This window comes from Dama dama, chromosome 22 (assembly GCF_033118175.1).
Source record: "Dama dama isolate Ldn47 chromosome 22, ASM3311817v1, whole genome shotgun sequence".
Lineage (NCBI taxonomy): Eukaryota > Metazoa > Chordata > Mammalia > Artiodactyla > Cervidae > Dama > Dama dama.
The window spans coordinates 47,603,433-47,618,997 of record NC_083702.1 but is presented as its reverse complement, the minus strand read 5'-3'; the positions used below and the strand labels follow the sequence as shown (position 1 = coordinate 47,618,997).

General features: G+C 47.3%; 1 protein-coding gene across 1 annotated transcript in view; it reads right to left on the bottom strand.

Moving 5' to 3' along the window:
* Positions 1–12,529, bottom strand: part of SYN3 (synapsin III) — a 461,203-nt gene extending 448,674 nt beyond the window's left edge. Inside the window, exon 1 of the mRNA XM_061125421.1 lies at positions 12,437–12,529. The gene's annotated coding sequence lies outside the window, so the exon portion shown is untranslated. The remainder of the gene's footprint in view (positions 1–12,436) is intronic.
* Between the last annotated feature and the right edge of the window lie 3,036 nt (positions 12,530–15,565).

Sequence of the window (15,565 nt, the reverse complement as noted above, 5' to 3'; positions counted from 1 at the left end):
TCACCCCAGTGAGCTCCCCCAAGGGTTTCTTAGAGTGTAGTTGGCCAATCACCAACACAGAACGATAGCTGGTGCGTGCTGACCACAGGCCCCCTACTTTGTGGGGTGGGAGTCCAGCCAGCTGCATCGTCACCAACCTCCCCAGCTGACTCCCAGCACACACTCAGGATTACAGTCCAGAGAGCTGGCCTTGCACGACTGTTTCTTAGCAACTTCCCTGTCATCCGGGCTCCCCCAGTCCTTTTCATGTGACTCTGAGAGCGTACCTGGTCATATCCCAGTCGAACTGCTTACAGTTCATCTCCCGTCACCAGACTATGAGCTTCTTGAGGGCAGGGAACGTGCCTGAATTATATTTAAACTCTCAGTGCCTCCAACAACCTTACCATGCTGGACTCCTCTTTTTCCTCACATTCCATGCATCACTGGGTTCAGATAGTTCTACTTTAAAAAAAAAATTTTTTTTTTTGCCACTTTTTACCTCTTCTACTCCAATAACCCTAGTCCAAACCACCATCATCTCTGCCCATGGACTACTGCAACAGTTCACTCTCTGATCCTTTCATTTTGACCCCTGTCCCCTACAACGTCCTTTCCACACAGCATTCAGAATAATTCCTTAAAAACTAATCAAGCATTTACAAGGCACATATTCAAGAAAGCACTGACGGACTTCCCTGGTGGTCCAGGGGTTAACAATCCACCTTGCAATGCAAGGGACGTGGGTTCCACACACTGCAACTACTGAAACCCATCCACCACAACGAGAGAGTCTGTGCATCACAAGGAAAGATCCCGCACGACATAACAAAGATCCCACTAAGACCTGATGCAGCCAAATAGAGCAAGCACTGACATCAAGAAGATATAAAGAATACTCAAAACTTTTGAGTAAAAAACACAAAAGCAACTTAAAAATGGGTAAGAGACTTGAATAGATACTTAACTGAAAAGGACATAAGGAGGGAAAAAACATACATGAAAAGATATTTAACATCATTTGCCATTAGGGAAAGGCATATTAAAACCATGGTGATAAACAAATGGGACCTAATTAAACTTAAAAGCTTTTGCACAACAAAGGAAACTATAAGCAAGGTGAAAAGACAGCCCTCAGAATGGGAGAAAATAATAGCAAATGAAGCAACAGACAAAGGATTAATCTCAAAAATATACAAGCAACTCCTGCAGCTCAATTCCAGAAAAATAAATGACCCAATCAAAAAATGGGCCAAAGATCTAAACAGACATTTCTCCAAAGAAACATACAGATGGCTAACAAACACATGAAAAGATGCTCAACATCACTCATTATCAGAGACATGCAAATCAAAACCACAATGAGGTACCATTACACGCCAGTCAGGATGGCTGCTATCCAAAAGTCTACAAGCAATAAATGCTGGAGAGGGTGTGGAGAAAAGGGAACCCTCTTACACTGTTGGTGGGAATGCAAACTAGTACAGCCACTATGGAGAACAGTGTGGAGATTCCTTAAAAAACTGGAAATAGAACTGCCATATGACCCAGCAATCCCACTTCTGGGCATACACACCGAGGAAACCAGATCTGAAAAAGACACATGCACCCCAATGTTCATCGCAGCACTGTTTATAATAGCCAGGACATGGAAGCAACCTAGATGCCCATCAGCAGACGAATGGATAAGGAAGCTGTGGTACACATACACCATGGAATATTACTCAGCCGTTAAAAAGAATTCATTTGAATCAGTCCTAATGAGATGGATGAAACTGGAGCCCATTATACAGAGTGAAGTAAGCCAGAAAGATAAAGAACATTACAGCATACTAACACATATATATGGAATTTAGAAAGATGGTAACGATAACCCTATATGCAAAACAGAAAAAGAGACACAGAAGTACAGAACAGACTTTTGAACTCTGTGGGAGAAGGTGAGGGTGGGATATTTCAAAAGAACAGCATGTATACTATCTATGGTGAAACAGATCACCAGCTCAGGTGGGATGCATGAGACAAGTGCTCGGGCCTGGTGCACTGGGAAGACCCAGAGGAATCGGGTGGAGAGGGAGGTGGGAGGGGGGATCGGGATGGGGAATACGTGTAAATCTATGGCTGATTCATATCAATGTATGACAAAACCCACTGAAATGTTGTGAAGTAATTAGCCTCCAACTAAAAAAAAAAAAAAAAAAAAAGAATGAATGAAAGAAAAAAAAAAGAAAAAGAAAATAAATAAATAAAGGCATGGGCAGACACTTCTCGATTCCCCCACTCTGCTTGCATTTCTATATGTTGCCCCTACATTTCTATACATCTCTGTGTTTCTCCCTTCTTTACTGGGACTGTAGGTCTGTTAACAGTGACTGGAAGGATTAAATATAGATTGATTTTTGGCTCTCTGAAAAAAAAAAAAAAAAAAAGAATTAACTCAACAACTCCCTACTAAGTGCAGCCTTCCAGTACTTGGTTAGGTAACTGGCTTGAGATGAGCTAAGATGGGGCAAGGCTGCAAGCACCCTCATTCTTAGAGTAATGCCACATGGGGTTTCCTCAGGGCTTGTAAAAATCTATCTAGAAGTGCTACTAATATGTGCAAAGAAGTTGGAGGTGAGATTGAAGAAACAAAAAATATACCACCTCTCCAAAACACCATTCCAAGGAGAAGGAATAAATTAGCACTTAAAGGACGCCTACTCTATATGTTCCAGGCACTCTCTAAAGGTTCTATTTAATCCTCCATCCACCCTTCAAGGTGGACTCTATGGACCCCATTTTCATACGTGAAAAGAGCCAGGCACAGACAGGTTAAGTAACATGCCCAGAGTCACACATCTATAGGTAATGACTGGTGCTCTGAACTCAGGCCTGTGGAACATCCAACCTGGTTCTTTTCCCACTTTGAATTTTAGAAGCAATATTCAGAGTCATGAGGGTGGGCACTGTCCAGAGGAACCAAGCAGACATGCCAACCTCAAATAGGAAATGCCAGCCCGAACACAGATGACCAGGTTCTTCACTAAAGCTTCTCAAAGATCGGTATCAGCAAGTCTGCTAAAGCAAGATGCTGAGCACCTTCCAGTAGAAGTGTACTGAGCATCGCTCTGTCACTGGGCTCACATTTAATATCTCACTTAATTTTCACCATCATTTAAAATGGGTTACATGTAAGAAGTATTAAGGGCTGTTTATCCAAAAATGATGGTACCAACCCCACAAGCAAACAAGAACATCTGAGAATTCTCTACCCCCCACTTCATGCCAGTTAGAAATGTTGAACTTACCTTAAAAACAGAGCAGTATGAAACGCAAACAACTGCATATAAATTTTTTTATATGTTAGTTCTTTTAGTCTTGGTCAGGGTTTTATACACTAGTTAGCACAGGAATTATTGTTCCGGGTTGCATACACAGAAACCAGGCAAAATGCAATTTGGGGGGCAATGAAAATATCTTCAAGGGTATTTTGGCTATGAATGATTTCTAGCCCCATACTATGACTCTGGAATCTAAGTATCAGTGAGATGAAACTCTGCTCTACCTACCGGCCTCCTCTCATTTACTCCTGCTTGGTAAATAATCAAGAAATCTTAGATCGAGAAGGGAAGTGAGAGACTAAGAAGGTCTACTCTTTACCGGGGCAGCAATGCCTGGTGGTTACCAGCCATTTCTGACACTGGCAAGGAGAGGAGTCTCCTACCACTGGACCACTGCCATTCTCAGCCCACTCTTCCTGCATTTACCTGCTACCCACTCCCTTCCACATCCACCCCTGGCTGCGAGCTTTGCTTTCTAGCCCTGCAGAATATTTATAACCCCTCTTTCCTATGATAATCATCAGCGTATTCGAAGCCTGGTATTAGGATGATTCTTTCTTAACATTATAGTGATCAAGAAAAGAGCCATGTATCTGCATTGCGCCTTTAAGTAACTAAGTGATGGTTTTTACTTCTGGGTGTTCATCTCTGCACATCCAAGATACTGACACCCACCTCCCCACGAGGCGGCTCCACTGATCAGGTTCTACATTTCGGGAGCTGTGCCCTGGAAACATACAGCTTAGTTGGGAAGACAAAGAACAGAGATCACGTGTCATGTGGCCAGTGTTCTTACAGTGTATAAATTAGGTGCCGGCCACATGCAGAGAGGAAGGGTCAGGGTTGCACCAGGCTGCCTACGCATCACGAAAGCTTGCTGACCTATGAACTAGACTCTCCCGAAACCCAGCTTGCATCCTGAGCCTCTTTGGGGAAACTGACCAGGTCTCAGGCTTTGTTTACTTACTACCCCATCCATGTCTCAGACACCTGCCTCAATGTCAAGCCCAGAGTAGGTGCTCATTGAGCCTTACTCCACTCTCTGGCACTTCAAAGGGGCCTGGAGGGAAGGATAATTCAATTGAAATGATCCCAAAGTTCTCAATGAAGGCTTAAGAAAACTCTTTAATAATAATATCACTTCACACACCTAAGGAAAGGAGTCTTGGTCTCCATCTCTACCATTTATCAACTCACTGAGTGATATAAAACAGGTAACCTAACTTCTCTGGACCTTCATTTTCCCAGATATAAACTGAGGGGCCTGATCCAAAGGACTGTAGGGTCCTTTCCAGATCCAGGGACCATCTGCTGTCCCAGACAGTAAAGTGGACAATCCACAATAACCTGACTGAACTAATTGATCTGAAAATCACTGTGGAACTTCCAGGAGAATGGAGAGCGTGCAAAGAGCCAAAGGCAGACAAGGATTCCAGCTCTAGTCCTTACGTTACTCTACCATGAACCACCACCGCAGTATAGGTTCAAATACCAGTGTCAACATTTACTGAGTGATGATCTTGGGTAAGTCACTGAACTCCTTCAGCCTTGATTTTCACATCTTTAGATTGCTTATTCTACCTCCTCCCAGGCCTACTGGGAGGGTGATGTGTTAAAATGTGTGCAAAGCCCCCTGCACCGAGGACACATGCTACGTTCCCCTTTGTGCAAACATCCTTCACCCCCACCAGTCATCCACTTAATCAACAGACCCAGATCCTGAGGCTTTTCATGATCCAGAGCACAGCCAGAGAGGAAGGGCTCTAAAAGTCAGTTAGTTCAACTCCCTCCCACCTCTGTGACTGACACATAATGAAACCCAGGCTCAGAGAGGGGCAAGGACTTGCCCAGGAACCTACATGTTCTTCAGCAGTAGAGCCTGGCCCAGAACACGGGGTGGCAGATGCCAAGGGTCACACAAGACACAGGCAGGAATCTCTGCAGGCTCTACTCTCCTTAAAGAAAATGGAGGCACTCCACATGAAACCAAATTCTGAAGAATAAAAGCAATGGTATTTTTTATTTACAAATTTTGGCGAGGGCTGCAGGAGAGATGTACAGTCACAGTTTGTCTATGAAATGCCAAGTTTCCCTGAATTCCCTGTGAGATGAAGGGCAGACTTTCTTGCTAGCAGCCCTTCCCAGTTACTCCGGTCTCCTTTCCCCTCCCCGTTCTGACTTTTTTCAGTTCATACACCTTGAGGCAGACATGCTGCATTAGGCTCCCCTCTGAGCAAGGTGAGAAGTCTCAAGTCCAGGCAACAACGCACGCCCTCTGAAACACAAACAGTATAATCCCCCGACTGTGCTTTCATAATACAAAGAGAATCCCCCTACTCTCCAGAGAGCTCCAGCATGGGACATTAGGAACATGCCCCAATCCACAAAGGCACACCTGTAACTCAAGGGCCAGCGATCCAAAGGTTCCCCTGAAAGCCATGACCAAAACTCCCTGAGACCATTTAGGGACTCCTGGAAACCTCAGCCCAGAGTCCACCAAGAGCATGCAGCTGAGCACTGAAGGGGGACCCCCACAGGACAAGGAGGGGCGTGGGTGACAGCGGGCGCTGGGGAGACACCGCTAACCTGATGCGCCCCCTCCTGCCTCAGATTAACAGAAGCATTTCTCTCCCAGAAGCACTGGGCAGAAAGCTACACCAAGAGCGGGCTTGTGAACACTGCCTTGTCAGCACACTCCCCACCAAGCGGCCCCCTGATCCAAGCCTCACATGGTGTTCTTGAGCAAATAGACATAGAGAGGGAGACTGTCCTGGCCCAGCTCACACTGCATGTGGGGGCAGCTCTGCATGGAGCCTGTGCTGACCTGCCCCCTAGAGCTGTTCCCTCCCGCGGCCCCCAAGGCTCTTCTCCTCCGGGCCCATTCTTCCTTCCAAAACCGGGGGCTCACCTCCTGGTTCTGAGGATCCTGCCAGGTTGAACAATGCTCAGAAGCAGGTGACCACTTAGCAGTTCATCCGGTGGGACCTCTGCAGCCCAGAGCAGCTGGCGCTGTGCCCGTCCCCAGTGGCAGTAACTTTGAAAGGGCTCTCGCTTCCCTAAACACTTCTGCTCACCCTCCTCCCCCTCCGTAGTACTATGGAGACATGTGCTCTGCTTGGGAGGAGGTAGGCAGGAAGGGGCAGCTATTTACTGGAAGAAGGGCTACAGCCAGCTGAGCCATGCTCCACACTCACAACCAGCAGAAGCGGACTGGGAGGAAAATAGCTCTGTGTGCTGCCACAGAATTATTAACCCTTGGGCTCCGGCTTTGCTCCTCACAGCTGAAGCAGGAGAAACAATACACTTAACCAATGGAGTGCCAGCCAAAGACATTACATCACCGGTCAGCACCGCCATTGGCTAATAATTCCTAGAAGGCATTATCTGCTTCTAGGTGCTTAACCCTTTCGTGAACATCACAGCAAAGACTCAAGCATTTGGTCTAAGCCTATGGTCCTGGACCATGCTTTTACCAGGATCGTCTGCAGTGCTTTCTAAACATACAGATTGCTATGTTCCATCCCAAACCATCCAAACCAGATTCTTGAGAGGAAGTATACGATGGTTTAGTCGCTAAGTCGGGTCTGACTCTTGCGACCTCATGGACTGAAGCCCAAGCGTCTCCTCTGTCTAGAGGGTTATAGGCCATGGGATTTCTCAGGCAAGAATACTGGAGTGGGTTGCCATTTCCTTCTCCAGGGGATCTTCCTGACCCAGGGACCAAACCCTGGCCTCCTGCATTGCAGGCAGATTCTTTACCATCTGAGCTACCAGGGAAGCCTGCACGGATTTCTGTATTTTAAACAGTGTTCAGAGTGTGGAAACCACTGGCCTATTCAGAAAGGCTTCCTCTCTAAGAGATAAACAAAATGAGATTTTTCTGATCATTTATTACGTGCCCAATGCATTATTACATCATCTCACTTATTTCCTGCAGTGAGCAGTGATGTGACTGACTCCATTTCATAGGTACAAAAAGAGAGACTAAATCATTTGCTCAGAGACAGAGCCCAGCTTTGAAAGTCAGACTGTTTGTACCCTGCCTTGCTCCTCTTTTGAAGCTTCCACTTGAAATCAAATCAAGCTATTTGCCTACTTATTGCCTCCAGGGTTATAGAAACAATAGCCCTCCTGGATGAGCTGAAAAATGCCAGTAACACAGGAAGAACTAGGGAATGAAGAGAAAGGGAATTCCCACAGCAGGTGTTCAGGGATCCTGAACCTTCCAAAGAACCCTTCTCTTTCTTAGGCTCAGTTCTTCCACTTCTGCTACACATCTCTGCTAGCTCACTTTCTCCGGGAAGCCTCCTCCTACCCCTAAACTTGGGAGAGATGCCCCTGGTCCAGGCTCCTATGTCCTCTGTATCAATGGCCTCATTGCTTGCTTACCAGGTAAATTCCACAAGATTAATTACAGCCATTTGCACCTTCACCAACAGAGGCCCAGCACAGTACCTGCCACATGTGAGTACTCAATCTTGACTGTGGAAAGAGGGGAGGGTGGGAGGGGTGGAGAGAGGGAGGAAGGGAGGGAGGGGCGGAGAGAAGGAAAGAGAGAGGGAGGAAGGGAGGGAGGGAAGGTCTTTACTCAAATTTTAAACAGCATCACCCTGACTCGGGAAAGGCAAAGGACTGGAAGCCAGGGGAACCACATGTACAAAACTGTCTGACCTTGGGGAAGCCCATTCTCAGGGGGCCTTGGTTTCCTCATCTGAAAATAAGAACAGAAGCACCTTCCTTGTAGGTAGTTATGAGGATCAAATTAAAGAATGATGCAAGCTCGGATGTGCTCCTCTGCACTTTCTCCCTAGATCTCATCCATATTACTGGCTGGCATCAAAGTGCTGACACCCCTCTGATTAGCCGGAGGTCCCCCCAGTCTCTGTGTGGGTATCTTGGACATCTCCAAGAGAGCATTTACATTTTTTCCCCCTGTTCTTCACCACCACTCTTTGACTGGTGCTCCTACCTATTGATCTTTTATTTTTTTGGTAACTGAGATTAAGTTTCTATAAAGTAAAATTAACCATTTTAAAGTCTACAGTTCAGTAGCATTTAGTATATTCATAGTACAGTTCAAACACAACTTCCATCCAGTTCCAAAATATTTTCACCATCCAAAAAGGAAACCGCTTAGCAGTCATGCCCTGTCTACCTTCCCCTCTCCACACAAACTCCACAAACACCAATCTGCCTTCTGCCTCCATGGGTTAGTCTACTTGGATTATTTCACACAAGTGGAATCATATAATATGCGGCTTTTTGTGTCTGGCTTCTTTCACTTAACATGTCTCCAAGGCTCATTCACATGGTAGCAGGTATCGGTGCATACTCAATCACTAAGTCATGTCTGACTCTTTACGACCCCATGGACTGTAGCCTGCCAGGCTCCTCTGTCCATGGACTTTTTCAGGCAAGAATACTGGAGTGGGTTGCCATTTCCTCCTCCAGGGAATCTTCCTGACTCAGGGATGGAACCAGAATCTCTTGTATCTCCTGCATTGGCAAGCGGATTCTTTACCACTGTGCCATCTGGGAAGTCCAGCATGTATCAGGACATTCTTCCTTTTTATGGCTGAGTAAGATTCCATTGTAAGTACTTACCACATTTTTGTTTATCCATTTCCCTGTTTATGGACAGCTTGCATCCAATCTTGAGCTATAATCCTGGGGGGGGGTCACCTTTGATCCTTCCGTTTCCCATAATCCTGACATTGAATGTATCAGCAAGTCTTGTCCATTTAACACCCCCAATACAGCTCCTTCTACTTTTCCAATACCATTGCTACCCTGTAGCCAGGACACCAACACCTCTCTCACCAAACTCCTAATTTGTGGCAAGATCCATTCTTCTTCCTAGTCCTTTTTTTACCTGGGAGCTGCATAAACCACATCATCCATTCACTTCAGCAATATTTACTGGGCACTTTTCTTCATGGAGTTTGCCTCCAAGAGGCATGACCGACAACAAGCAATTATATAACATCAGGTTGTTACTAGGTCATTAAGATCCTTCACTGAGTTTTCATTGCACCTTGAGTAAAACCCAAGCTCAGCATGGCCTTCCATGGCCCCATCTATTTCTCCAAACTCATCTCAGGCTGCTCTCCAGTCATGCTGGGTTCCATTCCTCCACCTCACAGTCCTTGGACAAGTTGTTCTCTCTGCCTCTTGACCTTGGCATTGCTGGACCTTCCTCATCCCTCAGATCTCAGTGTAAATATCACTTCTTGGTGATACCAATCCTCTAATGATCTACCCTTCATTAACTTCACTCATTCAAGAAATATGTGCTGAAAACTGTGCTGGGATAAAGTGAGGTATGACCTCCTGGAGCCCTCAGTCTAACAAGGAGGACTAATTACAGGAAGTAAATAAAATGAATCAGCAAGTGTGGTGAAGGGGGCATAAAAGGGAGGATATCTGCTTTATACCAGATGATCCAAAAGGCCTCTCTGAGGAGATTATATTGAAACTGAATGGTGACAAAGAGTCCAGTGGGAAGACAGCCTATTACTCTCCATCACACCCTGGCTATGTAATGCAACAGTCCATTCTTCAGTATTTGCTTTGAAGGAATCAAAGCATTTAATGTCAGTCTCTGCCTCCCCTAATAGACTAATCTGTATTCCCAGCACCAAGGACAGTGCCGACCATTTAGGAGGCATTCAATGCACATTAATGAATTAATTACTGTTCAATTAGTTAATCAATTCACCAATGAAATCATTCCACGGACTGAAACAAGTTCTTGTGCTTTTTGCTGTGGTCATTACTTTATAGCAGAAGGACACCTACTCTGTTGGGTTTTAGAAAACAATGGGGTGACTGTAAAATGAGAATGCATATGCATAAGAGACACTGGATAGTAGTCATTGTGGTCTTTATCATGAAAGATTCTTTCCTTGCGGAAGCTGATTGACTTAATTCAAACTTCAAAATCCATCTTCACATGCAGTCAAGAAGCTTAAAGGTGAGAGAAAGGAATGCTTCTGTTCTTCACTGGGCACAGCGCAAAGCACCTTCTCTCTGGTATCTTGGCCACTTCCCAAGCCCACCCTGGGAGGGAGCTGCCCAGGCCCAGCTCTCAGCAACCCCCTCCAAGAACAGGGCACCTCTCACTCCCTGTGCTGGTTTCTGGGAGTGCTGGCTGTGCACAGCTCACAGCTGAGCTTCTCTTCAGGAACCATCCTGCTGAAGGGACACCCAAAGTTATGCCCCCTTCCCTGGAGGCAGTCTGCCCCCACTGACTGATCAACGTGGGGTTTCGAAGGCCTGGCCCCCAGCCTCAGATCACCTGAGGCCTCTCTTGCTTTCCATTATTGACCAACTTCTCCCCCTGTCCTCATCCTGCTTCTCTCACCATCCATCCCTTGGAGAGTGAGACCATTCCCCAAGAATCCACTTACACCCAATTCTCAGAGCCTCTGAGTCTTTTCCCTTAGAATCCAACCTATGACAGGTGGGGATGATGACTTCCTTTTAAATCAGAAAACTGAGATTCAGAAAGGCTAAAAATGTCCCCAAGGCACATGGCTAAAGTGACTTTCTGATGCGAATCCCTGTCAAGACTTTTCTCTTCCCCACAGCCTCTAACAGCTGAGGCTGTGTCTCCATGAGACAGAAACAGGAGCCCATAGAGGGAAAACCAGAAGATCAGAAACAACAGGCAGAGGTTCCCTTCACCATCCTCCAGGGGCCACCCCTGACAACAAGGTCCAGGTTAAACCCTCCAGAAACAATAGGAAAATGACCTGTAGGTTGCAGAGGCAAGCATCACATGAGCAACGGCTCCATGCCTGAATGATCCATGCCCGGAAGCCAGGGAGCAGGGCTCCTGGGCAGACACTGCTGCCTTTAGGGGCCAGAATATTTGCAACCACATCCAAAATATTAACTGCAACTTACCCGCTTTCTATTGCTCCAATCTCCATCCATTTCCACAGAGCTGCCAGAATTCTTCCACTGCCCTCCTTGATCACAGGACAAAAATCTATGGAGTCTAAGGCTGCATTTTAAGGTCTGTGCATGTTTTAGCTCCTGCCATGTTGACACCTCATTTCCTCCCCACAAAAGCCCTAGTCCTATTTGATTAGCTGATATAGGATTAACTGATGGCCTAAGTCAGGATATTGGACTTTTTCAGTTTTTTTTACCTTTGCACAGGAAAATCTCTGGAATTCCTGCTATCCCATCACACACACACACACAAGTGCATACACACACACCCCCAGTCTTGGTATCCCATCACACACATACATGCATGCACACACACACCCCAGTCTGCTCTCCCATCGCACACACACCCCAGCCCACACAGCTTTCAGCCTGGCAAACCCTCCTACTCCTCTAGTCCCCATTCAATAGTCACCTCCTCTTGGAAGCCTTCCTGGCTTGCTCATAGTCCTCCTCTCCACGTAACATCCCCTGTACAACAATGCATTATAACCGTTTCTCCTGTTCTCCTTCTTAGTCCCAGGGGCGCCTCCAACACCCTTCTTCCTGACTCTAGGGCTTAGCACATTGTCTGGAACACAATAGGAACCCAATAAACGCAGAATACACGAGGCGCTCCATAAAGCGCTAATTTCTCTGTCCTAGCTTGGCCAGGGAATCACTCTGAGTTTTTTGCGTTTATTTGTTTGTTTTTTTCCTGAGCTCCAAGAGACCTAGAAATAAGAAATGGCATGACCAATCTGACCCCTGGCTCCGGGGGGCAACAGGTCAGGAGGCGTCTGCAGATCTCGGTAGAGCAGACGTCCGGCCTCTGCGGCCGCCAGCTCCCCGCAAGCTCTTCCCGGGGCTCCGGCGCTGGGTGGAGAGTCTCTTGGAAGCCACTATGCGAAGCCCCTCTGGCTCCCGGGCCCCTCAGGCGTGCCCCGCACGCGCAACTGTCCGTCCCAGGGTCGGCCCGGAGACCTGGCAGCAGCACTCGGGGAGGCAGCTTGGCGCGCCGGCTCCTCCGCCCCGTGTCGGGCCCCTCCGCGCGCCCGCATCCCGCAGGCACAGAGCCGGAGCGCCCGGGAACGCAGTCTGGCGCCGGGACGCCACCAGAAGCCTCGGCGGGAGGTGGCCGGGACTCCCCTGTTACCAGAAACCTCACAAAGTCTTACTTCGCCGCGGGCTCTGCTTACCTTGCGAGCCGCCAGGAACCGGGAGCCGGGGGTGTGCCTTGGCCGCGGGTCCCGCCTGCGGATCCGCTCCGGTCCTCGGCTCAGCCTCCGCACCCCGTGGCGCGCGAGCGCCTCCCCTCGGCAGCCCAGCCTCCCTGCGCCTCGGGGCCCCATTGGCTCGGGCAGCCAGGCCCCACCCACGGGAGGCTCCGCCCACTGGAGGCCCCGCCCCTCACGCCCCTCACGCCCCTCGTGCCTTCCCGCTACCCCGCTCCCGGCCACTTCAAGCTGGTAAAGTACTTCTAGACTCAGATCTCACCAAGCTCAGGCAGCCGAGAAAGGTATTAATTCTCCATCCCAAGAGCGTCTAGAGGCCCCTCGGGGAGTGTGAAGAGTGCAGAGTCCCTGGAAACCAGCTTTGAGAAAGTCACCTGACCCTCCCTGGCCTTCAGGAGACTCCAGAAATCCCACGGCAGATGTCTCAGGCCCTGTGCTAGGCACTTAGAGCCAGGCGTGCATCAGGGGAACCACACAGAGTCTGTCGCCCTCATGGATTTTGCACGAGGTGGGGGTCGGGGCGGGCAGGCTATATGCAGATAAACAAATAAAAAGGTAATGCCAGATTGTTGTGAGCATTATCGGTGGGGTAATTTAAATAAGAAAGGAGGCGGAGGACGCTATAAATGGGTTGGTCTTGAAGGCCACTTTGAACGAGGAGATGAAGAATAAAAGCGGTTCCAGGGCTGAAGGGGGAGCATTGCTGATGGAGCAGCAGATGTACCTTGGTTCTGAGGCTGGAGCTGTAGTCTAGGATGGCCCAGTGCAATGAGCAAGGGGAGAGGGGGTTAAGTCACCTAGAGCTCACAGAAGTGTGAGGCAGGGTTAGGGGCTCCAGCTCTGCTGTAAGCACGGAAATAAACCAGAGAAGGGTTTTGAGCGGGACTGTGACCCTTTTAAGAAGACCACGCTGGCTTTTTTGTGTGGAGAATGGATTTTCGAAGAGAACCAATGGAAGCAGGAGACCAGTTAGGAGGTGTCTTAGTCTTAACTCTTCTTGTGCTGCTGTAACAGAATAGTGTAGACTGAGTGGCTTAAACAAAGAAATTTATTTTCTCAGTTCTGGCAGCTAGAGGTCCAAGATCAAGGTGCCCTCAGGATGGGTTTCTGGTAAGAGTTCTCTTCCTGGCTTGTAGATTGCTGCCTTCTACCTGTGTCCTCACATGGTGGGGAAAGAAAGACCAAGCATGCTGGTGTCCCTGCTTCTGAGGGCACTAATCTCCCGTCATCTCATCTAAACCTAAAATCTGAAACTCCCAAACACCCCATCGCCAAATACCATCACACTGTGGGTCAGGGCCACCACATATGACTGACGGGGTGGGGGGTGGGGGTACATAATTCAGTACATAATAGCAGAAGGTTGTTACAGAAATCAAGGCAAGAGATGATGGGGGCTTAGACCAAGGTGGTTACAACAGAGACGGGGAGAGTGAACTGACTGAAATATATTTTGAGAATATCATGGAAAGGCTTAATGATGGATTGGATTTAGGAGATGAGGAAAACGAATGAATGAAGAATGACTCCTGGGTGTTTATCTTGAACTACCCACAGGGTAATGGTGCCATTGCCAGCGTGGGGTAGAGTACCGAGGAACAGGTTGGAAGCAGAGGGAAATGAAGGAAGGCTCCATTGTTGGCATTTGAGCAACCTATTTGATAGCCTATGACAGTGCCAGGCTCTCTTCAAACGATTCCATATGTGTTAACAATTGTTTATATAATTCCCGTGATAACCATATGGTAGAAAAGTACTCTCACTGTCCCCATATTCCAGATGAGGAAATGAAGGCACTGCCCAAGGTGGGTGACTGGATACACAAGTCTAGAGCACAGGTAAGGGTCTGGGACTGGAAGTGTGCATTGGAGGGTGCCCTGACCTGGGCTGTATGGGACCACCAAGAGAGAGCGTGCAGTATGAGAAGAGACGAGAGCCAAGGGCTGAGCCCTTGCAAGGTTCTCTTCCAACATCTTCCACTTATTGCGTGACCTCTCCTAAGTGACCTTAGTCAATAAGAAGGAGTGACCCAACTTCAGTAACTAAGAGAAAATAAGATTCGCTCGGGGATTGCACACTCTAATATAGGCATGGACAGGCAGTAAACGTAGCAAGTGAAGTTGGCGGGGGGATGGAGCAGAGAAGGGTGACTGGTGTGTCACACTCCGGTGTGCCCACCTGTCTAAGGGAGCAGTCATTATTCCACACCAGCTGATTTTTGCCATATGGAACATGGACCCTGAGTTGCCAAATGACCTGATTTTTATTAAAGGGCTAGGAATTCAGATTATGTTAAATCTCTAGATGTATTAATTTGGTGATTAATTTAGTCACTACTGTTGGGAAAAATCAAACTTATGTATGGATAGGATTTGCTTCTTTGGCTACTACTTTCCACTTCTGGATTAGATAATATCTCAGGTCCTTTCAAGAAACTTCCTGAACAGTTTCTGTCTAGACACCAGACACAGATGTTGATAATAGTTGGACATAAAAGGACCAAGAAAATCTCAACTTGGAAGCACAGCATAGTCTTTGATGACATTTGGCCAGTCTCTGCCTTGACCCACCTGACATATCATTTCTAAGCCTCAGTTACCCCACCTGTAAAATGAGGAGCTCAGAACAGTGCTCCTCCAAGACCCCTCCCAACTCTAACATTTAGAGTTATATTCTAGCAATAATGGAAAAGGTGTTCTTGTCTGGGTCTGTAAATTCAAAAGGTCTCACTCACTAAGTATCAGTTTTAAACAAAGAAGAAAAGAGGAAACAGGGAGTGAGATAGAGGATTAGATGAGAAGCCAGGCAAATTGTAGCATAGAAAATTATTTTTTATTGAGCTATGAATAAGAAAAAAAGGCAATTAGATCAGGAGTGCTTAATGGTTCTACTAAAAATCCAATGTATTGTAGCCAATTCTCTCTATATATCACCAAGGGTTTTGCAGTAATGAGATTCTCCTGTCATGTATTGGAGGTCAGCTACACTCTAGCATTATTTATTCTTATGTGCTGAGCTTATGTAATGAAAAGAGCCTGAAAGCAGATAATTGCTCCCCATAGCATTAGTCCCTTCTGTCTCCACCTGAGATGT